Source organism: Lissotriton vulgaris, unplaced genomic scaffold (assembly GCF_964263255.1).
Source record: "Lissotriton vulgaris unplaced genomic scaffold, aLisVul1.2 SCAFFOLD_6280, whole genome shotgun sequence".
In the NCBI taxonomy this organism is placed as follows: Eukaryota; Metazoa; Chordata; class Amphibia; order Caudata; family Salamandridae; genus Lissotriton; species Lissotriton vulgaris.
In genome coordinates, this window is record NW_028242100.1 from 59,677 (window position 1) to 70,581 (window position 10,905).

Below are 10,905 nucleotides of genomic sequence, written 5' to 3' on the forward strand. Positions count from 1 at the left end.
GGGCTCGCCCCAGTCAGTCGTCAGCCACCTCCAGACTACGGCCGACCTCCTGCACTTGCTGGGGTTCTCCATCAATGTGCCGAAGTCACACCTGTGTCCCTCTCAAAAGCTCCTCTTCATCGGAGCGGTTCTCGACTCGGCGCAGTTTCGGGTTTACCCACCCGAACAGCGGGTTCGGGATATTCAGGCTCTGATTCCTGTCTTCAGGCCGTTATCCCGGGTCTCGGTCAGGTTGACGCTGCGGCTTCTGGGGCTGATGGCCTCCTGCATCCTTCTGGTGCGTCACGCCAGGTGGCGGATGCGGGCTCTGCAGTGGGACCTGAAGTTTCAGTGGGCCCAGCATCAGGGCAACCTGTCCGATCATGTCCTGATCTCAGAGGGCACTGCGAAGCAACTGCAGTGGTGGCTCACGGACCGCGACTGGGTCAGTGGCAGACCCCTCTCCCTACCCCAGCCGGAGCACGTAGTTGTGACGGACGCGTCCCTCCAGGGCTGGGGAGGCCACATGGGAGAGGCGGAGATCAGAGGCCTCTGGTCTCCGGCGGAGTCCCGGCTCCACATCAACCTTCTGGAGCTGCGGGCGATTCGTCTTGCACTGAAGGCATTCCTCCCCTCTGTCAAGGGGAGCGTGGTGCAAGTGTTCACCGACAACACCACCGCCATGTGGTACTGCAACAAACAGGGCGGTGTGGGGTCGTGGACCCTCTGCCAGGAGGCTCTGCGCCTCTGGCAGTGGCTGGAACATCAGGGCGTGACCCTGGTGGTTCAACACCTGGCAGGCTCTCTGAATGCCAGGGCGGACGAACTCAGCCGCCGGTGCATGATGGATCACGAATGGCGTCTGAACTCGGACGTGGCGCAAGGTGTCTTTCGACAGTGGGGAGAGCCTTGGTTAGATCTATTCGCCACAGAAGAGAACGCGCAATGTCAGCAGTTCTGCGCGTTGGAGTTTCCAAGGCGGCACTCGCTCGGAGACGCTTTTCGTCGCGAGTGGAGCTGCGGTCTGTTGTACGCCTTTCCGCCTATACCACTTCTGCCCAGAGTGCTGAAGAAGATCAGGCGCGACCGGGCCCAGGTCGTCCTTGTGGCTCCGGACTGGGCACGAAGATACTGGTATCCCGAGCTACTCAGCATGTCAGTCGATCCCCCGATTCGTCTGCCTCTTCGGGAGGACCTTCTGTCGCAGCAGCAAGGGACGGTCCTGCACCCGAACCTGTCCAGTCTCCACCTACAAGCTTGGAGATTGAGCGGCGGCAGTTGAGGCCATTTGACTTGCCTCCCGAAGTCTGTGATATCATTCTGGCAGCCAGGCGTCCCTCCACAAAGTCGGTATACGCCTGCCGGTGGAACAGATTTGTGGCATGGTGCACAGCAAAGGCTGTGGATCCTCTCTCTGCACCCCTTTCGGAAGTGCTGCTCTTTCTTCTTTCCCTTGCCCAGCAGGGCTCTGCTCTGGGCACTCTTAAAGGGTACCTTTCTGCTCTATCAGCCTTCTTGAGGCTACCAGATCAGCCTTCTTTATTCAAGTCCCCTATTGTGAGTAGATTTCTGAAGGGCATCACACACATGTTCCCTCCTGTTCCCTTCGTGATGCCCCAGTGGGACTTGAATCTGGTTCTCACCTATCTGATGTGTGCTCCCTTTGAGCCACTTCATAACTGCCCTCTTCGTCTCCTTACTCTAAAGACGGCCTTCCTGGTTGCCATCACCTCTGCCAGGAGGGTGAGTGAGCTCCAGGCTCTTTCTTCTTCTCCACCTTTCCTGTCTGTTCATCCTGATAAGGTGGTGTTACGTACACAACCTTCCTTTCTGCCCAAGGTTGTCACGGCCTTCCACATTGGGCAGTCCATCACTTTGCCCACCTTCTTTCCGCCTCCGCATCCCTCGAAAGAGGAGGAGAGGCTCCACCGTCTGGATCCAAAACGTGCGCTCTCCTACTACCTAGATCGCACACGCCAATTCCGGGTGGATGACCAACTCTTTGTTGGTTACGTGGGCGCGAAGAAGGGAAAGGCTGTGCACAAGAGGACCATCTCTAGGTGGATCATCTTGTGTATCCAAGCATGTTACTCCATGGCGAGGAAGGAGCCCCCGGCTGGATTGCGGGCTCACTCCACTCGGGCCACGGCAACGACAACTGCCCTGGGCCGCGGTGTCCCCCTGCAGGACATCTGTCAGGCAGCCACGTGGGCCTCGCTGCACACGTTCGCAAGACACTACTGCCTGGACAGTCAAGTCCGGAGGGATGGCTTCTTTGGCCGTTCCGTCCTCCAGGACTTTCTGGTGTGATATTGGTTCGCAGACCCACCACCGGGGTTGGTATTGCTGGGGTATCTATTCTAAGGTAAGGAATCTATCACTAACGTGTCTCTTTCAGATGCACAAGTTACTACTTGTGTAACGATATATCTGTAAGAGACATTAGTTAGTGATAGATTCCTTACCGCCCACCCTTCCTCCCCGTTCTGCGAACCGATATCTAGGGTTAAGGTCATCCCCTTTCAGGGCCCTAGTTTCATGGCACCAGTGTTAGTTCTATCATGGCTCTGTGTATCTGGCGCGGAAAAGCTGTGTTATCAGAACTGACGTCAGCGCGCATGGGCGCCGTCTAAGTACTCCGACGACGTCATCCCGGCGCTCACGACGCCGACGACGGACGCGGAGCCGCAGACGACGCCTACCAGCGCGCAGGGGTATTGCTACGCAAAAGTTTCCGGATCCAGTCTGACGCCTGGGGATATTCTAAGGTAAGGAATCTATCACTAACTAATGTCTCTTACAGATATATCGTTACACAAGTAGTAACTTGTGCGTCTCGTCCGAGGAAGAGGAAAGGGAACATGAAGAAGGGGAAGTCCGAGATGATGATACGGACGTGGATACAGACCAAGACTATGTCACTCACTCTCCAGCCTCTCCGGAGCCGCAATCCTCTGAGTCCCCACCTGCAGATATTGGAGGTTTCCATAACCTCATGGAAAGGGCAGCCAAAAGATTCCACATGTCCATGGAATCTCAGGAAACTGAATGTTTTCTCTATGACTTTAAAGAACAAACAAAGAAAACTACAAGATCGATCCCGATCATTGATTATCTACTTAAACAGGGCAAGCAGCTCATGCAGTCTCCAGCCTCCCTGCAGGTAATCGTACCCAGACTGGGCAAAAAATACAGAGCTACGTCATCAGCTCCAGCATGCCTTACGGGTCACCCCAAGACGGACTCTGTGGTCACCCAGGCGGCGCAGAAGAACTCGCGTAACCCTGCATCGCCTTTATCGACTCCACCAGATAAAGAAGGCAGGAAGTTGGATGCAGTTGGGAAACGTTTTTCCACTACCTCTGCGACAACGGTGAAGATCGCCAATTCCATCGCCCTTCTCGGGCGTTACAACCGCCAACTCTGGGCGGACATCGCGCCCTACATTGCCGACCTGCCAGACGATCTTAAAGCGGAGGCACACTCGCTCCTCCTCGAGGGCCAAACATCGGCTTCAGAACTGATCGACTGCGCCATTGACGTGGCCATGACTGGATTCAGGCAGCTGGCGGGCGCCGCTGTCCTAAGACGCCAAGGCTGGCTTAAGGCCACCTCTTTCAGACAGGAGGTCCAGACCAAAATTTTAGATATGCCTTATGATGGTGATCACCTGTTCGGCGAGAAGATTGATGAAACCCTCACTGCAATTAAGAAGGACACCGACACAGCCAGAGCCCTAGGCACTCTGCAATCTCGCAATCAGTCCTTTCGTACCAACAGGGGGAGGGGACAATCCTCCTATAGAGGCTCTTATCAAAATAAATCCTCTTACTCATACTCACAGGGTAAGACGCAATTCCCTCAGCGCCAAAACCAGTCGGGACGTCAGTCCTCCTTCAACAAATCGTCCTACAGAGGAAAAGGGCAGAAGAGACCAACAGGCAATCGTGAATGACTCTACCAATTGGCCAGCCCCTCCACCATCGCTCTCTTTGCGACTTGGAGGAAAACTTTCTTTTTACCTTCAAAATTGGCGGCAAATAACAACGGACCGGTGGGTTCTACAACTTCTTCAATTCGGCCACTCTCTGGAATTCCTCTCAAACCCCCCACGGACACCACCTGTCAAGCGTCCTCACAGACACCTACGGCTGCTTCTACAAGAACTAGCTTCCATGCTCCAGAAGGGCGCAATAGAAAAGGTTCCACACGCCCAGAAGGGAGAGGGCTTCTATTCCCACTTCTTTCTCATCCACAAGAAGGGGAAGAAATGGCGACCGATCCTCGACTTGAGAGCTCTCAATGTGTTTTTAAAGAAGCAGTCGTTCCGGATGGTCACGCTACAAGAGATCCTGGGACTCCTGGAAAAAGGCGACTATATGACATCACTCGACCTACAGGACGCCTATTACCACATCCCTATTCTCAAGGGACACAGGAAGTTCCTAAGGTTTGCAGTCGCAGGGGTACACTACCAATTCCGCGTCCTCCCCTTCGGCCTCAAATCTGCTCCAAGGATCTTTACGAAATGCCTTTCTCCTGTCGCAGCCTATCTCCGCCAGCAGGGTCACCAGGTCTTCCCTTACCTGGACGACTGGCTGGTAAAGGCTCCGTCGAGAGCAGCCGCAGCAGCATCTTCCAGCGCCTGTCTGCGTTCGAGGCATGTGGGCTGCTGAATTCATATCTGTGCATAGTCCGCCACCTAGTGTTGGGTCCGGATGATTGCACATTGTTGTCCTGGAAGAGTCTTCGAAGTATCACGAGATAGGTGGCTCCTCCCTTGGACTACAGTGCGCATGGGCATCGCCTCCATCCCCAGATTGTTTTTTTCCGCCATTGGGTTCGGATGTGTTTCGGTTCCCTCTGTCGGAACCGATAGTTGTTCTACTTTATACTCGAGACCAAAAGGTCTTTAGGCTGGGCGTCGGTATAGTTGCGTACGGGTTTCTTACTGACTCTCAGCTCCGATCTCTTACTGCCCTTCCACGTGCTTTCGACGCGGACGGGCCTACACTACACCCTTTGCTATGGAGCGGACTCCATTCAAGAAGTGTCCGCTGTGTCACTCTAAATATTCACACCTCGACGTGCACCCCGTGTGCAATACATGCTTGTCACCGGATCACCGAGAAGACACCTGCATGGCGTGTTCGAAATTTAGAAGTAAGAAGACTTTAAAGATTCGCCGGGCTAATCGGCTCCAGGCTCAATTATCGGCTTCGGCACCCCCACCTGATGACATCTTCCAGGAATCTGTCGAGGGAGAAGACGACGTACAAGGGTCGGACTCTGGCCCCGCGTCCGAGGAAGAGACCTACGACGCGGGTGAGGAGGCCTACGACGAAGTCTCCGACGAGGTAGGGGACGACGAACTGGCTTGTGCCACGATGGGAGATAGCTCGGAGGAAGAGCATCCCCAACCAGACTCAGGGGTTACTCCCCGTCATACGGCCCAGGTCGAGGGATCGCCTTCGGGCCTTACCCAAGATCTAACTATAAGTCCTACGTCCCCGCCTCCGGGCCCGGTCACGGACATTTCTAAGAAGAAACCGAAAGTGAAGCCAACTGGTCTCGCACCCTCGGATGCGAAACCGAAACTGAAAGTGGCGTTAGTGAAGAAGGTTCTGGAGGCGTCAACTTCCACGAAACCCAAAATGGCTGACTTGAAGAGCCACGCCAAAATGGCCGACCTGAGGAGCCACGCCAAAATGGCCGACCCGAAGCACTCTGGGTCGGCGCCGAAGGTGAAGGCCTCCGACGCGGCTGCGTCGGCGCCGAAAGGGGTCGTGGACCCGAAGACGGCTTCGAAGAAGCGTCACGCCGACGGTGCGCATAGCCATGGGGCGTCGGCCCCGAAGAAGAAGCCTACCGGCGATCGGGCTCTCGGTGATGAGGAGTCGCTCGAGCCGGCTCAGCCCTCGGCATCTCTTACAAGGAAGGTGGGGGAATCCTTACAGCGGATCCGACAGTCCACTGTGGTTCCCGATCAGGACACTGTAGTGCCTACAACCACGCCGAAGCCTGCTAAAGAACAAGCGCCCATTCGTTTTACCCTTCCACCCAAGTCGGCGCCGAAGGCCTTCGCGCCTAAACAGAGCGGACACTCAAAGGAGGTATTGACGCCGAAAGCTGCCTTGGTGGTGTCGAAGCTTCGGCTCCAGCCGCTTGCGGTGGAGGAACGTCGTGAGGTGATCATCAACGCCAACACCGGAAAATTGTCGCTCCTCAAACGAAAGATTACGTCGGAGCCGGCCTTGGAACCTTTTAAGATTCCGCTCAAGAACAAGAGGTACTCTGCGGACTCTTCGGCTCTGATGGAACCTCTGTCACCACAGGCCCTGGAACACTCGCCGACGCATTCCCCCGCGCCTGATGTGGACGAGGAAGATGCCGAGTACACGTATCCTGCGTACTCGGATCCGGAAGAGGAGCATGTGCCCTGGACCGCAGGAGGCGACGCAGACGACCCGCAGTCGGGTCAGGACACTCAACTTTTCGCCGCCAAGACGTCCCCGACAGAGGACTCGGCGGCCTTCAATGCCTTAATAGAGAGAGCTGCAGCGAACCATGACGTTGAACTGCACTCGGACCCCGTGGATGCGGACTTCTTAGTCGACACCTTCTCGGTAGCCGAAAAGCAAGTCAAGACACTACCGATGCTTAAAGGGGTGCTGAAGCATGCACAGGAGGTATTCAAGGAGCCCACTCGGGCGCGGGTGGTCAATCCTCGAATCGACAGGAAATATAAAGCGGCGCCCACGGATCCCACGTATATTAAGGGACACTTGCCATTGGACTCCCTGGTGGTTTCCAACGCTCGAAAGAGGGCGAATTCGCAGACTACTGGTGACGCTCCTCCCCCAGACAAAGAGTCCAAGATCTTTGAGGCATCAGGCAAACGCATTGCTGCACAGGCAGCAAACATCTGGAGGATCTCTAACACCCAAGCCCTGCTTGCACGTTATGATAGGGCCCATTATGACACATTAGAGGCCATTCTGCAACACTTGCCTGACCAATACAAGGAGGCGGGGGAGATGCTCATTCAGGAGGGTTAACTCATTACAAATGCATCCATCAAATGTGCCCTAGATGTGGCAGACACTGCCTCCAGGGCTATCAATACAAGTGTGTTACTTAGACGCCATGCCTGGCTTCGAATCTCGGGGTTCAAACCCGACATCCAAACCACAATATTGGGCCAAACAGTGAATCCTGACCATCTGTTCGGCCCTGAGGTGGATGCCTCCCTAGAAAAGATGAAAAAAGATACCGAAACTGCCAAGTCTATGGGGGCTTTACAAAGTCAGCAGTTTCGGGGTGGTTCCTTTCGCCGCTCCAATTCAAGAGGCACCTCAAGGGGCCAGGCATCCCAGTCCACACAATACTACAAGGGTAACACCCAGTCCTCGTATAACAACAACAAGGGCAGGGGTGGCTACAGAGGCAATAATATCAAAGGCAGGGGACGTGGAAACAATGGCTCCAGGTCCACCACCACCAACAAGCAGTGACGTCTTGTCACTTCCCCCCGATCACACGACACCTGTCGGGGGGAGACTCCAGCAGTTCCTGCCGGCGTGGAGGTCCATCACCACAGACAGGTGGGTGAGGTCTCTTATCCAGTACGGGTACTGTCTAGAACTTACGTCCATTCCACCGGACATACCGCCAAGAAGCCGTGCTATGTCCGGCGAGCACTTGACCTTGTTGCAGCAAGAAGTTCTACTCATGCTGCAAAAAGGGGCGATAGAGCTCGTTCCATTGCAAGAGCGGGGAACAGGGGTTTACTCCCTGTATTTTCTGATCCCCAAAAAGGACGGATCACTCAGGCCGATCCTGGACCTCAGGCCCCTGAACTGGTACATCAACTCGGAGCACTTCCATATGCTCACATTGCAGCAGGTGCTTCCCCTGCTTCAACAGGGGGACTTCCTAGCTACGCTGGATCTGAAGGATGCCTATTTTCATATTCCCCTGCATCCTTCCCACCGAAAGTATCTCAGATTCACGATCTTAGACCAGCATTACCAGTTCAGAGTCCTGCCGTTCGGGGTCACCACGGCACCGAGAGTATTTACTAAATGCCTAGCGACTGTGGCGGCGCATCTCCGTCGCCAGCACGTCCATGTCTTTCCATACCTAGACGACTGGCTTATTCAGGCAAAGACGGAACAGCAGTGCGTAGACCACGTGTCACGCACCATTCACCTCCTGCACGATCTGGGATTCTCTCTGAACTACCCAAAGTCCCATCTCCAGCCCGCCCACGTGCGACAGTATCTGGGCGCGACAATCAATACTCTGGCAGCCACTGCGCAGCCGAGTTCAGTGAGAATCGCCAGTATCCAGGCGCTGATCCAACGATTCAGACCCCAACACTCGCTTCCAGCGAAGGTGTTCATGCAGTTGATAGGCATGATGGCCTCCTGCATCTCCATTGTCCCGCACGCGAGACTACATATGCGTCCGCTTCAGGAGTGCCTAGCACGTCAGTGGACTCAGGCTCATGGGCAACTGACAGACCTAGTGTTGGTGAGCGGTCGGGCGTACAACTCTCTGCATTGGTGGAATCCACAAAACCTTTGCAAGGGCCGACCATTCCAAGAGCCTGTCCCACAGATCATCCTGACGACGGACGCCTCTCTCCAGGGATGGGGAGCGCATGTACTCCACTACACTGTGCAGGGACTATGGACACTTCAGCAAAGGAAGATGCACATCAATGTGTTGGAACTGATGGCAATCTTCATGGCCTTAAAGGCGTTCAAAGTACATCTGTGCAACAAGGTCGTGTTGATCCGGACGGACAACATGACGGCCATGTACTACATCCAGAAGCAGGGAGGTACACACTCTCCACAGCTGTCTCATCTGGCTCAGAGCATGTGGAAGTGGGCCATTCAGAGGAACATCTTCCTCATGGCAGAGCATCTCCCGGGCAAGGACAATCAAATGGCGGATCTGCTCAGCAGGCACAGCCATCAGATGCACGAGTGGGAGATACATCCATCAGTACTCCAACCGTACTTCCAAAGGTGGGGTCATCCAGAGATAGACCTGTTCGCCACAAAGGAGAACGCAAAATGCCAAAGCTTCGCCGGCAGATTCCCACACCCCCAATCACAGGGCAATGCGATGTGGATGAACTGGTCAGGCAGATTTGCGTACGCTTTTCCCCCAGCACCTCTGATACCGCTGGTGGCACGCAAGCTCAGGCAACACTCGATGACGCTCATCCTGGTTGCTCCGACGTGGGCTCGCCAACCATGGTACACCACGTTTCTAGAACTGTCCGTGGTACCGCATCAAAGGCTTCATCTCACTCCCAGCCTTCTGACGCAGAGCCATGGCGACATTCAGCACCCAGATCCGCAACATCTCAACCTGGCGATCTGGCTCCTGAAGTCCTAGAGTTTGGCTACCTCAATCTTCCTCCCGATTGCATGGACATCATTCGGGAGGCAAGGAAGCCCACTACTAGAGCTTGCTATGCGGCTAAATGGAAGAGGTTTGTCATCTACTGCGTGGACCACAGCATTGACCCGCTAGACGCTTCCATTCAAAACATCATATGTTACCTCTTTCACCTGTATCGTAGTAATCTAGCGTACTCTTCCATCCGCATTCACCTGTCGGCTATGGCAGCATACCTCCAGAATAGGCAGCACCTGTCACTCTTTAAGGTCCCTGCTATCAAGGCTTTTCTGGAAGGACTCAAAAGGGTCATTCCACCAAGGACTCCACCAGCTCCAGAATGGAACCTCAATGTGGTTCTTACAAGGCTGATGGGTCCTCCCTTTGAGCCACTGCACTCTTGTGAGCTCCAGTTTTTAACTTGGAAGGTTGCGTTCTTAGTAGCAATCACATCGCTACGGAGGGTTAGCGAACTGCAGGCGCTCACCATCCAAGAACCTTTCTTCCAGGTACATGCTAACAGGGTGGTGCTCCGCACTAACCCTAAGTTCTTACCCAAAGTGGTCTCACAGTTTCACATAAACCAAACAATTGAATTGCCGGTGTTTTTCCAAAACCCAGAGACGCTGGCGGAGCGTATGCTCCACACCCTTGATGTGAAAAGGGCCTTGATGTACTATGTAGACAGGACAAAAGATTTCCGCAAAACCAAACAACTTTTTGTTGCTTTTGCCACACAACACAAGGGAAATGCAATCTCCAAAGCGGGGATTGCTAGATGGATAGTAAAGTGCATTCAGATCTGTTACGCTAAAGCTAAGCGCACTCTCACTATCCCACCGAGGGCCCACTCCACTAGGAAGTTGGGGGCCTCTATGGCCTTCTTAGGTAACATTCCCTTAGAAGACATCTGTAGAGCAGCCACATGGTCTACCACACATACTTTCACTAAGCACTACTGTGTAGACGTGCATTCCAAACAGCAGGCAGCTGTTGGTCAGGCTGTTCTAAAAACGCTTTTTCAAACTGCTGCAGCTGGCACGGGCGGCCGCCGTTAATGGAGGGACTGCTATGTATTCTATGCACAGATATGAATTCAGCAGCCCACATGCCTCGAACTGCAAATGCTACTTACCAGTATGCATCTGTTCTTGGCATGTAGGGCTGCTGACATTCATATCGCCCACCCTCCTCCCCGGCGCCTGTAGCAGCTGCAGTATTTATTCATATACACACATATGCTCATAGCATGGTCATCACTCACTTTCTTCACTCCATCTCTGCCAATGGCTAAAAACAATCTGGGGATGGAGGCGATGCCCATGCGCACTGAAGTCCAAGGGAGGAGCCACCTATCTTGTGATACTTCGAAGACTCTTCCAGGACAACAATGTGCAATCATCCGGACCCAACACTAGGTGGCGGACTATGCACAGATATGAATGTCAGCAGCCCTACATGCCAAGAACAGATGCATACTGGTAAGTAGCATTTGCAATCTTTTCCGCC